Source organism: Triturus cristatus, chromosome 10 (genome assembly GCF_964204655.1).
Source record: "Triturus cristatus chromosome 10, aTriCri1.1, whole genome shotgun sequence".
NCBI lineage: Eukaryota > Metazoa > Chordata > Amphibia > Caudata > Salamandridae > Triturus > Triturus cristatus.
The window spans coordinates 215,550,383-215,568,993 of NC_140593.1; the positions used below are offsets into that span (position 1 = coordinate 215,550,383).

At 53.3% G+C, this 18,611-nt stretch overlaps 1 protein-coding gene and 1 non-coding gene across 5 annotated transcripts in view; one reads left to right on the top strand and one right to left on the bottom strand.

Moving 5' to 3' along the window:
- MALRD1 (MAM and LDL receptor class A domain containing 1) overlaps positions 1 to 18,611 on the bottom strand; it is a 2,533,556-nt gene that overhangs the window by 1,813,108 nt on the left and 701,837 nt on the right. The window lies entirely within an intron of this gene.
- On the top strand, positions 9,262 to 9,415 carry LOC146789222 (5.8S ribosomal RNA). Its single transcript, XR_014970227.1, has one exon. It is a non-coding gene; the product is annotated as a 5.8S ribosomal RNA (ribosomal RNA).

Sequence of the window (18,611 nt, forward strand, 5' to 3'; positions counted from 1 at the left end):
ACTCTTCTCCCACCTGGCAGGATCAAAGCTGGTTCTGTCCTATCCTCTAATGTGATTGCAACCTAGATGTTTGGAAGGATTCTGGAATAAACAAGAGAAACCCTCCCTGGCATCTCAAAGTCAAAAGAGGTACTGCTAAAGTTGTCCTTTGGTCTTTCAACTGTCTAATACAACACAGCTAATTCCTGCGTGGTAAGCAGTTAAAACTCTTCTGCTCTTCCTGGGCAAGGTGCCAGGCTAGTGTCCTCTGGGCCAGGGTCCTGAACTCTCACAGGCAAGGATGTGAATTCCAGTTGTAAAAGTGTTGATAAATAGCAGAACTGATTTTAAAAGCTTAAGGAGCATAATATATATTTTCATAAATTACGTTTCCACTTAAGTTGTAAAGTAGTAAATAAGTGAAGCATTTACCAAAGAGGCAATGGGTGATAAAATGTTTGACCCCATCTTGGCCTGTGCATTAAAAGGTCTAGCACAACATACATGGTGAAATATGCTTGGGGTTAATTTCGCTGTAATAGCGCACAATTTGTCGTGTGTCCTATTTATAGACATCAGTACACTTCCCTCTCTGCTTAAAAGGCACACTTCAGGGGTGTCTTATGACTAAACATATATGCTTTTCCAACATGGAAACGGTACTTTCTCCTTTGCCATGGGTATTTTTTAATTTCAAACAAGGTGTAAAACTTGCCTCTGGGGTCAAGATAAAATGATTAAAGTTATAATTAATAGATTAAAAGTTCCTGATGAATGTGCTGGGTTTGGTTTCTACAATACTAAAATATACAAAGAGATATGTATTTTACCACATGATATACAGCAAAACATAACTAGCGAATTTCCACATGGCTAAATATTGCACAATCATATAATTACTACAAGCACAGTTTGATAAATATGCCTGGATTATCCAAGCAGAATTAAACTATTTCTATACATAAGAAAAAGCTATATTCTGCTACAATTCTTATCTCAGTCTGTGAAATAGATCATTCTATTGAATTCAAAGGAGAAACCTGTGAATTCATTACATTAGCAAAATGTAGTGCAAGGGCAAGATGTAGCCTTGGCTAGATTGCAAGAGGAATACAGCCTTGCTCATAGTAAAATATGGACTTGCATGCATCTAAAAAGCATCCGTACCATTTCTATGACTCAATTTCATATCCCAGATCTTAAATCACCATAATCTATACATATTTTGTTTAATATTTTCTGGGCACAGAAACAGGGTCTCCTGCATGTGTCATCTCAGTTGAGAAAGACTCTAGATGTCTTGAAAAACCTTTGAAGACTGGTAAAGAGACTTAATTATTCCTGTAGGCTCCCTTGTTTGGTGAAATACATTATCCTAATTTAAAAGAATACGCTCTGATCCACTGTTTCTAATATTACAGCAACAAATCATCTCAAAGGTTTATTTGTACCACTGTGAACTAAATTTAAAGGAAGATACTAATTTCTGGAGATGCAAGGAAGATAAAGCAGGCTTTTTGTATATTTTAATTGATAGTAGTTTATTCTCAACTAGTGGAAAGAGAATGTAATCAAGATAAAAAGTATCGCAGATTTAGATCTCTAGTTTCCTCCCCCTGTACAACTAGTGAATGACAGTCCAAATATTGTACTCTTACAACTGCTCAATCCTCAGTGAATACTAAACTGAGTATTCTTTGTTGCTGGAAACCATAAAAGAAAGAAATCAAATCTGGAGAAAGTCACCTTCAGCTTGAGGGAGGAGTTGTCTTTCACTTGCACTTAGTCAGGATATCAATGTCTATGATGAAAGTTTCACACACTTTGTAGGCGCACTTTTTGTAACAGGTGTCTCTTCTATAAATTATCACTGCTAAACCCTATGTTTGAGTTCATTTCGATTTTACATACAACCTGATAATCCTGTTTTCTAGGTCATATTTAATGCTAGTTTCTAGAAGCATCTCTGTATTTTCTTGCATTGCTTTAGCACCTTATTGCGTTGTATTATTTCTTTAATACATTTTTAAATGATTATATCTTAAACATGCAGAGTGTAATCCGGACCATTAATCTGATGAAGAGTTAATTGTTTATTAAACTTCTCAAGTCTTTCACGTAAACACATATTGGGATTGTGTTACTTAATGAGACCAGCTGATTGAGAATTGAAGCATGGCCTGTGGTAAAGTTTTTGTTGGCTGAGTGGAGGGGAGAAAGAAGGAAGTAAAGGGTAAGTGCCAGAAGTCATTTTATTTGGGATTAGATTAACAATAGCGTTGGTGGTAAGGACATATCACATTTAAGTATTGGTGTAGCAAGTTGTAAAGGGTGAAAACTGAAGGATGTTTCTGATGAGCAGAAAATGAATGGTCAGGCTGTGTATGCAATACTGGGGTTGGCCTTATCTGTGTTTAGAAGAAGGGGGAACAGAAGAGAGTTAGTAGAGGTGGGGTACTACCAACAGAACTGCGGATGATCAGTCTATTTATTGATAAATGTTGGTGGGGATGTGTTCTATTTATATATTTATTTATTCATTTACATATTTAGTTGCCTATGCAGTTTATTGTATAATGTGAATATAGTCCAAAGGGGCTGAACACTTTACCACAGTTACATTAGATGGTAATCTGATCAAACAATAATAATGAAACCGCACATATAAAGCAACCAATTAACTTTCACAAAGGAATCGTATGTATAAGTTACAGTGCTCTTCATCTCATAATGCCCAAAGATTAAAGTTGCCTCTTACTGTGTTTCTTAGACAGATTGGTGCTACTGTCTAAAAATGTCATCCTCCATAATAATTTTATTCTCTGTCCTTCTTTCTGATTTGTAAGGAATGTTATTATCTACTGGCGGTCGCCAGTAGATAGTTATAGTTAGGACCGTGTTTCCATAGGAAATCTCAAAATTCTATTTTGAATAACTTTGGCGCCGGTTGACGAGTCTTCGCGAAATTTTCAAAACTAATGGGGCGCTCCGCTCAGCTCCTACCCTGAAAGTCTCGGGGTGATTCGTCAAGCGGGGGCCGAGAAAATAGGGGGTCATGCATTTTTCCATAGGACCTTTAGTCGAAGGTACAGCCCGAACGGCTGAACAGAATTACTTGAAATTTGGCAGAGAGGTAGTCCTCAGGTCAGGGAAGTGCCTTTTGTAGGTCTGGTGTCAATCTGTTCAGTATTTCCTGAGGAAATAGCATTTAAAAGCATATAAATATCTATACGCACGCACCGTGCGCGCAAGTGCGCGCACGGTGCCGTGCGCGAGCGCAATTCTGATTGGTTGTTAGATGTCAGTCAACATTCGAATCGGTCGAAATCAGGAAGTGTCGGCCGCCATTTTGTCTCTCGCACTGAAATGGAAAGGGGGAAAAAAGGTGGAAAACGTGAAAAGGGGGCAGGGAAGATAGTTCCTGACCCCCTAGCTTTTGTCAGGGGGTCACAGAAGGACCCCCATGGGGAAAATAAACATTTTTTTTTTTTTTATACAAATCGCGGGGTGCGTGCACGGTGCGTGCACGGTGTGCGCAGCGCACCGGGTGCCCAATGCACGCGCACGGTGCGCGAAGCGCACTGTGCGCCCAAAGCGCGCGCGCACGGTGAAAAACCTTAAACAAAAATATATATTAATAAATACATAACTTAGCATTTGAAAAACCGTACAAATTCACTTAAAAGACCATAGGTTTCACAAACGTTATAGTTAGGAATTAGCATTTAAAAAACCTTGCAAATTCACTTAAAAAAGCATAGGTTTCACACAGGTTAGGGGGACATTTCAATCGCAAAAAAACAATGAAATTCCCCCGTTATAGTTAGTTCAGATAACTATAACTCGCGCGACCGCCACTCTATCACAAGGATGATGTCATCAGTGATGTCATGAGTGATGCCACTGACCATGTCATGAGTGATGTAATATGTGACGTCATGAGCAGTGGATTGCGGGCGCGCGAGTTATAGTTATCTGAACTAACTATAACCGGGCAATTTCATTGGTTTTTTATGAGTGAAATGTCCCCCTAGCTATAACCTGTGTGAAACCCATGTTTTTTTAAGTGAATTTGCAAGGTTTTTTAAATGCTAATTCCTAACTATAACGTGTGTGAAACCTATGGTTTTTTAAGTGAATAGTATTTCAATATATGTTGTAGTTATTTTTGCTTATATTGATATAGTCGAAAATGTACATTTTCTTGTCAGTATATTTATACTTAGGAACTCTCTAGGGGGCATATTATCAAGAAACAGCATTAAAATTATCGCCGCTTTAGCGGCAGAAAACTGCCGCTAAAGCTTTTTTTAAAAAATTTTTTATTATGTCAAAAAGAAGAGACATTACAATTAGGGCTGGGCGGAATTTGCGGAATGCCTCTTCGCGGAATTTTGAAAAAAAATTGTGGAAAACGAGCGCACAACCTGAGGGACCGTGTGCCCGGGACTGGGGTCCCTCGTGCTTGGGCAGGCTCCCCGATCTCTCCGGCCTGGCTGCGTTGAGAAGCAGGGACCGGCCCCGGGCCTCCTGATTTTTGGTCAGGGCCTGGGATCCCACATCCTGCGGCCTGCCAAGTGTCCATCTGCCCGGGACAAGGGACCCTGGTGCAGAGCCCCGGAGCCCTGCAAGGGCAGGCGGGAGCCCTACCGCTATGGCTCGGTGTGGGCAGCTGGGAGTCCTTTCGGTCCCGGCCATCTGGTCGCACCTTTCCCTTGGCCATCTGGTCGCACGCAATGCTTTCCAATGGGGCGACCAGATGTCCAGGCCAGCCTGGAAGTCCTGATGAGGGCTCATTTGACTCCCGGATCCCAGTCAGGGCTCCAGGAGGTCGGGCGCACCCGCACCTAGGATCCCCTCCGTCACTCGGAGCATGAGGGTTACAAGAAAGGTGGGTAGCCTTCCTCCGGATTAGTAGGGGCAGGGTATGCCGGGACACCCCTCCCGGGGATGGCGGTTCTCAGGCGGGGACCAGATGGGCCAAGCCCGGACGACACTTCCCCGGGGCGTCCGATGCTCCCTCCTCCAGCCCGCGGCGAGGCAAAGTGTCCAGGACGGGCTCCATGGGTCCCCCGGGCGTCCCCTGAGGCCTGCAGCCCCAAAGCCCTGCAGCCCTGGAGCCCTTCAGCCCGGAGCCCTGGAGCCCTGCAGGCCCGGAGCCCTGCAGGCCCGGAGCCCTGCAGGCCCGGAGCCCTGCAGGCCCGGAGCCCTGCAGCCCCGGAGCCCTGCAGCCCCGGAGCCCTGCAGGCCCGGAGCCCTGCAGGCCCGGAGCCCTGCAGCCCTGGAGCCCTGCAGGCCCGGAGCCCTGCAGCCCCGGAGCCCTGCAGCTCGGAGCCCTGCAGGCCCGGAGCCCTGCAGGCCCGGAGCCCTGCAGCCCCCGAGCCCTGCAGCCACGGAGCCCTGCGTGGGCAGGCGGGAACCCTAGCGCGAAGGCTCGGGGTTGGACAGATGGGAGTCCTTTCAGTCCCGTCCATCTGGTTGCACCTCTCCCCTTGGCCATCTGGTCGCGCGCAATGCTTTCCAATGGGGCGACCAGATGGCCGGGCCAGCCTGGAAGTCCCGATGAGGGTCTATTCGCCTCGTGGATCCCAGCCAGGGCTCCAGGAGGCCGGGCGCGTCCACGCCTAGGGTTCCCTCTGTCACTTGGAGCGCGAGGGTTACAAGAAAGGTGGGTAGTCTTCCTCCGGATTAGAAGGGGCAGGGTATGCCGGGACACCCCTCCTGGGTATTGCGGTTCGTAGGCGGGGACCAGATTGGCCAAGCCCGGCGACACTTCCCCGGGGCGTCCGGTGCTTCCTCCTCCAGCCCGCGGCGAGGCAAAGTGCCCAGGATGGGCTCCATGGGTCCCCCAAGCGTCCCCCGAGGCCTGCAGCCCCAAAGCCCTGCAGCCCTGGAGCCCTGGAGCCCTTCAGCCCGGAGCCCTGGAGCCCTGCAGGCCCGGAGCCCTGCAGCCCCGGAGCCCTGCAGCCCCGCCCCGTGTGGCAGGGTGCCTGGCGCAGGTCAGGAGGGCCGGGGGAGGCTTCCCCTGCGCCTGCGGGCCCGGGGGCCACAGCTGGGTCGAGGGGCCCGGCCGGGCCCCGGGTCGGGGTCTTCGTCCCCGGGCCCCGTCTCCTGGCCTGCGGCCCTGCCAAAGTCCCGGGACTGAGTTCCGTTGTGTCCGGGGAGACTCCCCTCGCTCGTCTGGGTTCAAGAGTTCCGTCCGGGCCCCTGGGGGCCCTGGGGAGGGCGGCCTCCCCACCCCGGGCTCCGTCCTGGGTCCTGCCGCGTGGCAGGGTGCCCGGGGCGGGGTCAGGAGGGCCCGGGGAGGCTTCCCATGCGCCTGCGGGCCTCGGCTGGGTCCAGGGGACCGGCCGGGCCCCGGGACGGGGTCTCCGTCCCCGGGCCCCGGGCCCCGTCCCCCGGCCTGCGGCCCTGCCAAAGTCCCGGGACTGGGTTCCGTTGTGTACGGGGAGCCTCCCCTCGCTCGCCTGGGTTCAAGAGTTCCGTCCGGGCCCCTGGGGTCCCCGGGGAGGGCGGCCTTCCCGCCCCGGGCTCCGTCCTGGGTCCTGCCGCGTGGCAGGGTGCCCGGGGCGGGGTCAGGAGGGCCCGGGGAGGCTTCTTCTGGGCCTGCGGGCCCGGGGGCCACGGCTAGGTCCAGGGGCCCGGCCGGGTCCCGGGTCTGGGTCTCCATCCCCGGGCCCGGTCCCCCGGCCTGCGGCCCTGCTAAAGGCCCGGGACGGGGTTCCGTTGTGTCCGGGGAGCCTCCCCTCGCTCGTCTGGGTTCAGGAGTTCCATCCGGGCCCCTGGCGGCCCCAGGGAGGGCGGCCTCCCCACCCCGGGCTACCGGGGTCCTGCCACGTGGCAGGGTGCCCAGGGCGGGGTCAGGAGGGCCCGGGGAGGCTTCCCCTGCGCCTGCGGGCCTCGGTTGGGTCCAGGGGCCCGGCCGGGCCCCGGGTCGGGGTCTCCGTCCCCGGGCCCCGTCCCCCGGCCTGCGGCACTGCCAAAGGCCTGGGACAGGGTTCCGCTGTGTGCGGGGAGCTTCCCCTCGCTCGTCTGGGTTCAGGAGCTCCGGCCGGGCCCCTGGGGGCCCCGGGAAGGGCGGCCCCCATTCCTCTTTCCCCTCGGCCATCTGGTCACAGCTGTCCCCTCGGGTATCTGGTCGTGCAATTCCCTTCGGCCATCTGGTCGCGCACAATGCTTTCCTATGGGGCGACCAGATGGCTGAGCTTGCCTGGAAGTCTCGATGAGGGTCCATTTGCCTCCCGGATCCCAGCGAAGGCTCCAGGAGGTCGGGTACATTTGCGCCTTGGGTCCCCTCTGTCACCTCATGCGCACGGATTACAAGAAAGGAGGGTGATTCTCCTCCGGATTACTAGGGAGAGCGTCAGTCAGACCTCCATGAGGGTCTGGCGATTCTGAAACAGGGATCCCAGCGAGGGCTCCAGGAGGTTGGGTACATTCGCGCCTAGGGTCCCCTCTGTCACCTCGTGCGCACGGATTACAAGAAAGGGGGTAATTTTCCTCCGGACTACTAGGGAGAGGGTCAGTCAGACCAAAGTGAGGTTTGGCGATTCTGAATCAGGGGAAGGCAGACCCAGGGTCCGCCTGCTGGGGCCCCCAGGGGCCCGGGTACGCTCCTGCCTCTCAGCCCCTTCCGATGGTCCTTTCTCTCTGAGTTTTCTGGGTCAGAGCCCCGTGAGGTCCGTGGATCCCGAGACAGGGGAAGGCAGCACCTGGGCCCGCCTGAAGCGGGGCCCCCAGGGGCCCAGGTACGCACACCTGCCTCTCAGCCCCCTTCCCGATGGTCCTTTTTCTCCGAGTTTGCTGGGTCAGAGCTCCGTGAGGTCCGGTGATCACGAGACGGGGGAAGGCAGACCCGGGGCCCGCCCGCTGGTGCCCCCAGGGGCCCGGGTACGCTCCTGCCTCTCAGCCCCTTCCTGATTGTCCTTTTTCTCCGAGTTTGCTGGGTCAGAGATCCGTGAGGTCCGGCGATCCCAAGACGGGGAAGGCAGACCCGGGGCCCGCCTACCGGGGCCCCCAGGGGCCCGGGTATGCTCCTGCCTCTCAGCCCCTTCCCGATGGTCCTTTTTCTCCGAGTTTGCTGGGTCAGAGCTCCGTGAGGTCCGGCGATCCCGAGATGGGGGAAGGCAGACCCGGGGCCCACCCGCCAGGGCCCGCAGGGGCCCGGGTACGCTCCTGCCTCTCAGCCCCTTCCCGATGGTCCTTTTTCTCCGAGTTTGCTGGGTCAGAGCCCCGTGAGGTCCGGTGATCCCGAGACGGGGGAAGGCAGACCCAGGGCCCGCCCACCGGGGCCCCCAGGGGCCCGGGTACGCTCCTGCCTCTCAGCCCTTTCCTGATGGTCCTTTTACTCCGAGTTTGCAGGGTCAGAGCCCCGTGAGGTCCGGCGATCCCGAGACGGGGGAAGGCAGACTCGGGCCCGCCAGCCGGGGCCCCCAGAGGCCCGGGTACGCTCCTGCCTCTCAGCCCCTTCCCGATGGTCCTTTTTCTCCGAGTTTGCTGGGTCAGAGCCCCGTGAGGTCCGGCGATCCCGAGACGGGGGAAGGCAGACCCGGGGCCCGCCCGCCGGGGCCCCCAGAGGCCCGGGTACGCTCCTGCCTCTCAGCCCCTTCCCGATGGTCCTTTTTTCCCCGGGTTTGCTGGGTCAGACCTCCGTGAGGTCTGGCGATCCCGAGACGGGGAAGGCAGTGCCCGGACCCGCCTGCCGGGGCCCCCCAGGGGCCCGGGTGCGCGCCTGCCTCCCGGCCCCTGTTGATGGGCCCTCCCTTTGAGCCCGCTCGCCCCGGGAGCAGGCAGGGATGACAAGCCGCCACCCCACCGCGCAGGGCGGCCTGCAAAGGGGATGCCCCGGCCGTACTCTGATCGATTGGGCACTCTCGGTCCATTTAGGGATGGACTGCTTGGCCAGCGTCGGCTGTTGTTTCGAGCAATTAGCTTCCTCCCCGCATGGACCGTCCGACTCGAGGGCCTGCCGCCTGGCTGGAGGCCCTTCACCCTACCCAGCAGAGCGAAGGCTAAGCGGCCCCGGCAGCTCGTGACCCCCAGTGGTCTGACCCCGAGCGGAAGGGGTCGGGTGGCGCCCGGCCCTCGGACGCTGCTGCCCAGCAGGTCCGTACTAGGCCCCGTGCGCCACGCCGTCACCCCTCTCCGCCCAGCACATTTCTGCAGCAGCTCGGAACGACCGTTCCGAGGGGTGCTGCTTCTGCCAGGCCCCGGCACCCCTGCGTCTCGCTCAGGCTGCGACTCGGCCCGCCTCTGGGCGAACGTTTTCGAAAAGTTGCCTGTGTCTCTTGGCGGTGGATCACTCGGCTCGCGCGTCGATGAAGAACGCAGCTAGCTGCGAGAATTAGTGTGAATTGCAGGACACATTGATCATCGACACTTCGAACGCACCTTGCGGCCCCGGGTTCCTCCCAGGGCTACGCCTGTCTCAGGGTCGCTCGATCGTCAATCGCCCCGGGCCTTCCCCGGGACGCGGCTGGGGCCGTCGCAGGGTGAGCTCCGCTTCCCCTTCGTCCCCCCACAAGGTCAGACCCCCCGATCGCCCATTGGCAGGGTCCCTGGCCGTGTCCTGCCGCGGAGGTACGCCGCCGGCGCGCCTGGCCCCCTCGTGAAGGGGGCCCGGCGACCGGTCCGCCCCGGGCCCGTCCCAGGGCGCCTGGCTGCGTGCCGCACGTGGCTGTCTGTGGTGTCCCACCGGCTGCCCACGCGCACTCGCCTCAGGCACCCTCCTCCGCGGCCGGCTTCCCAGTGAGGGCGAAACCCCTCCAGACGAGATCCGGGGAAAGAGGGCGCACGCTGCTGGGTGCGCCAGGCCTCCTGCTCCGGCAGGGGTGCCTGGCCTTCCCCGGCTCCCCCCCGAATGCTCCGGCGTTTTCTTTCCGACTACGACCTCAGATCAGATGTGGCGACCCGCTGAATTTAAGCATATTACTAAGCGGAGGAAAAGAAACTAACCAGGATTCCCCCAGTAACGGCGAGTGAAGAGGGAAGAGCCCAGCGCCGAATCCCCGCCCGGCACGGGGGCTTCCCCCTCCCGTCCCCGCCCCACCGGGGAGCGGGGACGGGGGCCACACTCCTTCGCTGCTCAGCAGGGTGAGCAGATGGCCTGGCCTCCCCTTCCCGCCGCTCCCGCCCAGGGAGGCGAGGAGCAACACCGGGGAAGGAGCCCTCCCGAGCGCCTACCTCGGAGTGCCTGGCCACCCTCGCCGGACTGCCAGGGCGACTGGGCACGGCACCCTCCCAGTCCACCTGGGGGCCGGGTGGTCCCTGGGCATCTGGTCGCCTGGCTGCGCGACCAGATGGCCCTGCGGCCAGGCGACCAGATGGCCCTGCGGGCCGGACGACCAGATGGCCCTGCGGGCCGGGCGACCAGATGGCCCTGAGGGCCGGGCGACCAGATGGCCCTGCGGGCCGGGTGACCAGATGGCACTGCGGGCCGGGTGACCAGATGGCCGGCCTGCCGGCCGGCCGGGCACTCTCAAACTTTTGTCCTCTCCCAGAGTTCTGTAAGCCCCCACTACGTGGGGGCTTAATAGTCGATAAAAATGGGCTCCCCGGGCAGGCTGTCGGGGAGAGGACGTGGCCTGGGTTTAACCCTCCTTGGTTCCCGCCGAGGGTCCGGGTGCTGGGGACAGGGGGTCCACCGGGGGCCTGGGGAGGCTGTCCCTGGCCTGGCTAGGGTCAGGAAGCTGGGCCCGGTGCTGGAGCTCCGTCCCAGGGTGCGGCTCCGTCCCAGGGTGCAGCTCCGTCCCAGAGTGCAGGAGCCCCCCCGTCCTGCAAGCCAGCCGAGGGTACGGGGGCTAGGGAAGAGAGGGTCCACCGGGGCCCGGGGAGGCTCTCCCCGGCCTGGCTAGGGTCCGGAAGCTGGGCCCGGTGCTGGAGCTCCGTCCCAGGGTGCGGCTCCATCCCAGAGTGCGGGAGCCCCCCCGTCCTGCAAGCCAGCCGAGGGTACGGGCACTGGGGAAGGGTTCCACCGGGGCCCGGGTAGGCTCTCCCCGGCCTGGCTTGGGTTCGGAAGCTTGGCCCGGTGCTGGAGCTCCGTCCCAGGGTGCGGCTCCGTCCCGGGGTGCGGGAGCCCCCTGTCCCGCAAGCCAGCCGAGGGTCCGTGCGCTGGGGACGGGTGTCCACCGGGACCCGGGGAGGCACTCCCCGGCCTGGCTGGGGGTCCGGAAGCTGGGCCCGGGCCCGGTGCTGGAGCTCCGTCCCAGGGTGCGGGAGCCCCTTGTCCCGCAAGCCAGCCGAGGGTCCGGGAGCTGGGGACAGGGTTCCACCGGGGCCCGGGGAGGCTCTCCCCGGCCTGGCTGGGGGTCTGGAAGCTGGGCCCGGTGCTGGAGCTCCGTCCTAGGGTGCGGGAGCCCCCTGTCCCGCAAGCCAGCCGAGGGTCTGGGCGCTGGGGACGGGGGTTCACCGGGGCCCGGGGAGGCTCTCCCCGGCCTGGCTGGGGGACCGGAAGATGGGCCCGGTGCTGGAGCTCTGTCCCAAGGTGCGGCTCCGTCCCAGAGTGCGGGAGCCCCCCGGTCCTGCAAGCCAGCCGAGGGTACGGGCGCTGGGGAAGGGGGTCCACCGGGGCCCGGGGAGGCTCTCCCCGGCCTGGCTAGGGTTCGGAAGCTGGGCCCGGTGCTGGAGCTCCGTCCCAGGGTGCGGCTCCGTCCCGGGGTGCGGGAGCCTCCTGTCCCGCAAGCCAGCTGAGGGTCCAGCCGCTGGGGAAGGGTGTCCACCGGGGCCCGGGGAGGCTCTCCCCAGCCTGGCTAGGGTTCGGAACCTGGGCCCGGACCCGGGGCTTGTGCTCCGTCCCAGTGTCCCAGGGTGCCGGAGCCCCCGTCCTGCTAGCCAGCCGAGGGTCCAGCCGCTGGGGAAGGGTGTCCACCGGGGCCCGGGGAGGCTCTCCCCAGCCTGGCTAGGGTTCGGAAGCTGGGCCCGGACCCGGGGCTTGTGCTCCATCCCAGTGTCCCAGGGTGCGGGAGCCCCCGTCCTGTAAGCCAGCCGAGGGTCCGTGCGCTGGGGAAGGGTGTCCACCGTGGCCCAGGGAGGCTCTCCCCAGCCTGGCTAGGGTTCGGAAGCTGGGCCCGTACCCGGGGCTTGTGCTCCTTCCCAGTGTCCCAGGGTGCGGGAGCCCCCCCGTCCTGCAAGCCAGACGAGGGTCCAGCCGCTGGGGAAGGGTGTCCACCGGGGCCCGGGGAGGCTCTCCCCAGCCTGGCTACGGTTCGGAGGCTGGGCCCGTACCCGGGGCTTGTGCTCCGTCACAGTGTCCCATGGTGCGGGAGCCCCCCGTCCTGCAAGCCAGCCGAGGGTCCGTGCGCTGGGGAAAGGGTGCCCTCCGGGGCCCAGGGAGGCTCTCCCCGGCCTGGCTAGGGGTCTGAACCTGGGACCGGGCCCGGGGCTCGTGCTCCGTCCGGCAGGGCCCGGGGTGCAGGAGCCCCCCGTCCTGCAAGCCAGCCGAGGGTCCGGGCGCTGGAGACAGGGGTCCACCAAGGCCCAGGGAGGCTCTCCCCGGCCTGGCTGCTTTCAGAAGCAAGGACCGGGCCCGTGAGCCGGGGTGGCTGGCTTTATCTGCTACGCTGGCGGAACGGAATTTTCCGCCCACCCCTAATTACAATCATACATTGAAATGACAGAAGAGACAAGAAAGAGAAAACATTTAGAATCACATAGCGTATCCATATATAGCGACAGATTTTGGCTCTGGCATTCTTCTCTAAACTACTTTGTCAAAAAAAAAAAGAAAAAAAAAAAGATTAATTATATTTAATTTTAAATAATGTCTTTTTAATTTTAATTTTACTTGTTTAAGAGCAAGATATCTTAAATCTATTCTATTCCAGCATTCCCCATACAGATCTGTACTTCAGGAGAGCCAGGGTTCCCCTAGCTTTAGCCAAGACTTTCTCTCTCTCATCAATTTCCTTAAGGATTAGCCACCATTCTATCTCCGTTGGGGGCTTAGAGGAGATCCAGGCTCTGGCAATCGTTAATCGTGCCGTTACAATCATTATTGACAAAATAGGGCCGTTTCGGGCATCATCTTCTTTATATCCTAACATCCTCTCAGTTACTGACAGCCTGAAATTTTGCCCCAATATAGTTGACATAGTCCCCATGATTTCATCCCAAAACCCTTTCAGCAAAGGACATAGTACAAACATATGTACAGCATCAGCCGCATGCTGCCCACATTTAGGACAGTACTGTCGGGTCCCACCATGAGGCCCACCCAGTACATTCGTACCTTGAGACCATCTAGCAATTTTTTCCGGTGTATAGTAAAGAAGACACAATAACCGAAAATGCTGCAATTGTAAGTTGGTTGAGTGTACAGACCGGGAGATATTATAAAAAGCTCTCCTTATTTTATCGGTGGTAATAACCTCCCCCAGCTTCTCGCTCCATTTAAGCGCCAGTTTCTCACACCCATCTGGTCTATTTTGACATAGTATTTGGTATGCTTTGTTAATAATTGCTTGTTGGCTCTGTCCATAGATAAGATCCCACATACTAGCCCCGTTAACCATCCTTATTTCTAGCTTCCTAACCAAATGGTCCCTAATCTGTAAATATTGTTTTTTAAAAAGCATTGTGGAATACTAAATGTTACTCCAAGATTCTCAAATGACTTCATACCATTACAGTCAAACAATTGTCCCAGAGAGTGTACCCCATATTTGGCCCACAAATGGGCTGTACTATCCTGATAAATGCCGGGTAGCATTGGATTGCCCCACATAGGAAGTTTATCATGCATTAAGGGTAGAGAAAGTCTAGTTTCAATATTTTTCCAAATATGTATAGAGTCACGTATGGTCTTAAAACGTACCCGTTTGAAATAGTTGGGATCATTAATGTGATAAAGAAACATCTTGCTCTCAGCACCCAAAACCAACCAATGCCAAGCCTCCAATAGTTCAGGATTTAGAAGGCTCCGCAGCCGGGTAACAAAAGCTGAAAGAAAATAAAGTTTAAAATCGGGAAGATCTAGCCCCCCCCTGGTTCATTAATCCTATCGCTTTTCTCGCCTTCCGATACCCCCAAATGAAGCTACTGAAAATACCATCTAGCTTCCTAAAAAAAACATTCGGGATACGCAGCGGAATAGACCTAAAAAGATAAAGAAATTTAGGGAGAACCTTCATTTTAATAACATTACATCTACCCAAAATGCTCAGCAGGAGTTTATGCCACACCTTCAATTGTTTTTCAATTTTGTTTAATAAAAAAACATAGTTTAAAGAATATATTAATTCTATTTTAGAAGAAATTTGTACCCCCAAGTAAGTAGCCTTCTCACAAGTCCCTTCAATTACATCTTCTGGTTGAAAATTTAATAAAACTTGAGTTTTGTTCCTATTCAATTTGTATCCAGAGAAGCGCCCAAACTGTTTTGCCTCCTTCTCTATATGTTCTATAGCCTCCTTTGGTTTTCCGTGAACATAGCTATATCATCGGCATATGCCGTTAACTTAAGGGAGCGATCTTCAATATTCAGTGGTGAAATTGCGTTGTTAGCCAAAAGTGTTCTAATAAATGGCTCGATATAAAGAGCAAATAAAAGCGGAGAAAGGGGACATCCCTTCCTCGTGCCGCGCCTGATAGAAAAAGGAATAGTTTGGACGTTAGAATATAATAGCTTAGCTTTTGGATCTTTGTACATGGCCATTACTAGCTTTCGAAATTTTTCTTTAATTCCAAATATTGTAAGTGTTGCCCACAGATAGTCCCAGGCCACCCGGTCAAATGCTTTTTCAGCATCCAATAATACCATAGCAAGTTGTATTTTTGATTTCCCCGCAACATCAAAGGCGGCTTTTGCCGTATTAATATGAGCAGTTGTATCTCTTCCAGAAATAAACCCATGTTGCTGCGGGGAAACCAACTTGGCCATCATTGGTGCTAACCGGGTGGCCAAAATTTTGGCAAACACCTTCACATCTGTGTTAATTAAAGAAATCGGGCGGTATGAAGCACGTTCTTCCGGATCTTTATCCTTTTTTAAAAAGAAAATTATATTAGTGATGTTCCATGAATCAGGTACCTGTCCTGTCCTCCCAATTTGAGAGATAACATCTCGCAATACTGGAGCCAAAAAGTTTTTGAAATGCTTATAAAATTCTTCCGGCAGTGCATCATCTCCTGCAGCTTTCCCCAGTGAGAGCCCGCCTATTGCTTCTAAAACCTCCTCTACTGTAATCTCCTGCTCTAAAAAAGAGAGTCTTCCTCCGTCAACGTCGATAAATTACTCTGATACAAATAATTTATCATAGCCGCCGTATCCTGCCCTGCCTCCGGAGAATATAATTCTTGATAGAAAATAGAGAATTGATTGGCTATCCCACTGGGTTGATTATAAAGAGTGCCACCTTCCCCCTTTATAGCCTTAATCTTAGTTTTAAGCTGACTTTCTCTAAGTTGATGAGCCAAGACTTTCCCGATGCTATCACCAAATTCATATTGTAGTGTCCTGTGTTTAACAAAACAGGCTGCTACTTTTTCTGTTAAAACACCATTTATAACAGCCTTTTGCTCCAGAAGCATTCGATATAAATAATCCCGTTCTGTCCTCTGATTTTGGACTGCATCAGCATGTTGTAATTCGCATATTATAAGTTTTTGATAAGCATCTTTAACTTGGCCATTCCGTTCCCCAATGTCTTGATAGATAAATTGCTGAATGGCTCCCCTTATATATGCTTTCATAGCATCCCATACCGTCAGAAGCAAAGTTGAGCCTATATTGTCCAAAAGATAATCAGATATTTGTTTACCGATAATGATCCCGAATTCTGCGTTTGTTGTCAAGTACCTAGGGAACGTAAATAGTCGAGCACTTTTGATGGGCACTTTTGCTTGGAATGAAAAAATAATGGGGTTATGGTCAGACGTAATCTTGGGGCATATCTCCATATCTGCTTGTGGCAATAAAGAATCTGAAACCCAGGCCATATCAATTCTTGAATACTGACGGTGTGGTATTGAATAATAGGTATAGCCTGGTTTGTTTGAATATAGAGTCCGCCATACATCCTGCAGGGAATATAATCTCGCCAGCTCCAGAATGGAAGCTCTCACCTTCACCATTCTTGGAGCCACCGTTCTTCTAGTGGAGTCTACCCCATAAGAGATAACACAATTAAAATCCCCCATCATTACCATTTTCCCCTGCCATCCCACTAGCTCTAAACAAAGATTAGCAAATATAGTTGGCGGCGATAATGGGCTTGATAATATGCCCTTGAGAATTATAATAGAAGCCCATGTTCTGGTGTCAACATGGGCTTCTATTGGATTTCTCTGCGGCATATTATCAAGCCCATTATCTCCGCTTTAGCGCCAGTCTTCTGCCGCTAAAGCGGCGATAATTTTAACGCTGTGCTTGATAATATGCCCCTACCTTCTTCTCCTTCCCAAAATCTACAAAGACTATAGTATCCTATAGGAGATATACTGTTGAACTCGAAAATTTTATATTTACAATGGACAGAAACATCCTTACCAAATAAAATATCAGAAAAGACTCCAGGTTGGAAAATATGCAAAAAGCATGCATGGGCAGGAATCAAGACACGTTTATAGGTAAGAGAAATTGAAAGTTTGACAGCAAAACGAGAAGGGTTAGTAGCAGTTTGCAAAGTGGCAGGAAAGATACGAATACCGCTGAGGGGTTAGAGAAGAGAAGGGGCTAAACACCAGGGAGGATCAGGGAGTGAATTAAAGGGAGAGTCCACTCGGTCAAAACAGAAATGTCTATGTAAAAGAAGATATTACTGTATTTTCTTGAAGGTAGCCAAAGATGATGTAGAGGAACACGGAAGGAAATTATATCTTGAAGAAGCATTCTCACTGATCATGAAAACTCATAGCTGACCTTGTGCAATACATGTTAATAATGGGATGTGATGCACATGGTGCTTTTATCAACGCCTGTATATAATACTATGTTACACTGCAGTTTCTAATGGCCATCTATTGTCTTTGAGGTGGTCTGCTGGCATTAATTTGCTTTGCCTCTTTATCAGTAGCAGCTGCTACCGGGCAGTAGTGGTGAGGCAGGGAGGAGTTAAAAAGAAATGTAAGAAAGGAGAAAAGAGAAAAGAAAAAAGAAAAAAAAAATAACTTATCTTACCAGCGGCCGCCTCTCCTCCATCCTCTTCTGTCGCAGGAATCTGGAAGCACACAGGCTCCCAGACTCCCCTAACCAATCACAACGCTGCATTATAGCAGCATTGTGATTGGTCTGAGCACTGTGGTCCGTCACTGCATGTTCTCCAAGCAGACTGTACACTACAACCGGTGGAGAACATGCAAAGTGCGCATGACGGTTTGGCCGACCGAAGACGGCTGGCCAAACAGTCATGCGCACATAAGAGAGTGCCCACCCCTCCTCCCCCTGCTCTGTGGGAAGCACAGCCCAGTCCACACCTTTACATAGCCAATAATGAAAAATACAATTATAATAACATTCTTATTATAATTTTATTTTTCCAGTGAGGCGATGCTCCTCCGCCTTAGCGGAGGAGCCACCACTGATACTGGGACCATCGGTCAGGTTTATTAGCATCTTACACACATCTTTTGGCTGGGCAATTTGCTTCGGACCCTTTCCAATCTAAAGCAAAACAGCAACTAAACATCTCACAGCTTTTACAAAACTCTGAAAGACGTGTGGTAACAGACACAACATTCATCATTCCAAAGCAGCACCGGTTAGTTTAGTAGATGGTAATATTCCTTAGCACAGATATGGATGAGCTTTGTTTTTTTCTGGAAAAATTAATGATGAAACATGTAGCACTCTTCATATAAATAGTGGCTATTCACTTTGAATGTTTGAATTCCTTCTATGTAGGCAGAACAAATTGTTGCTTCGACAGTCCCATTGTTCATACTGTTATTATGTGTTCTATAAATAAGGATAATGCTTCTTTTTCACTAAATATAGGAAAGACATCAGCAGCCACTCTGTCGGAACAAATTGAGAATAATAATCCGCTTGTAAAATGCTGCTGGGAGACTAACTATAAATTGAGTTTACGCATCTGGCATTGCTGGGCTCTACATAGGACGGAATATTTCATTGTAGGCTGTATTCGGACCACTGGCCCAAAAAAATGTTACATATACCCTAAAACATGGACAAACTTAAATATTATAGTAGTGTAACCATTTTTAGCCTCGGAAACGTAGAAGATGGGACTAAATAGCCTAAAAAGTGAACACGCAAAAAAAGGACGCACGTTAGCATCTTCTGGCTACTAAAATGCTGTTTTCAAGCAATGGTGGTGTGGGCAATCTGCCTATGCTCAAAGGGCTGGACTGACAGGTCAGTGTGTGGGTTGAGTTTTTGGCAGGCTTGGACCTGTTTTATGGTCTGCTGGGCAGTGTTCTTTCTTTGCTACTGCAACAAATATTACATGCAGCTAGCACACATGCTGCAATCATCTATATGTTGCAAAACATGTTTACAGCTTGTCATTTCATGTTCAAAACTGCCCTGTTTTCAAAATGTGGGTGTTGGACCGGCCAGCCTTTGGGTAGTCTTCCCACAAACGTTTTGCCTACTCCCCTCCTGTTTGCTGAAATTCATTTGTGTTGGCTTTAGGACTTTTACCACTGCAATTTACCACTGCTAATCAGTGTTAAAA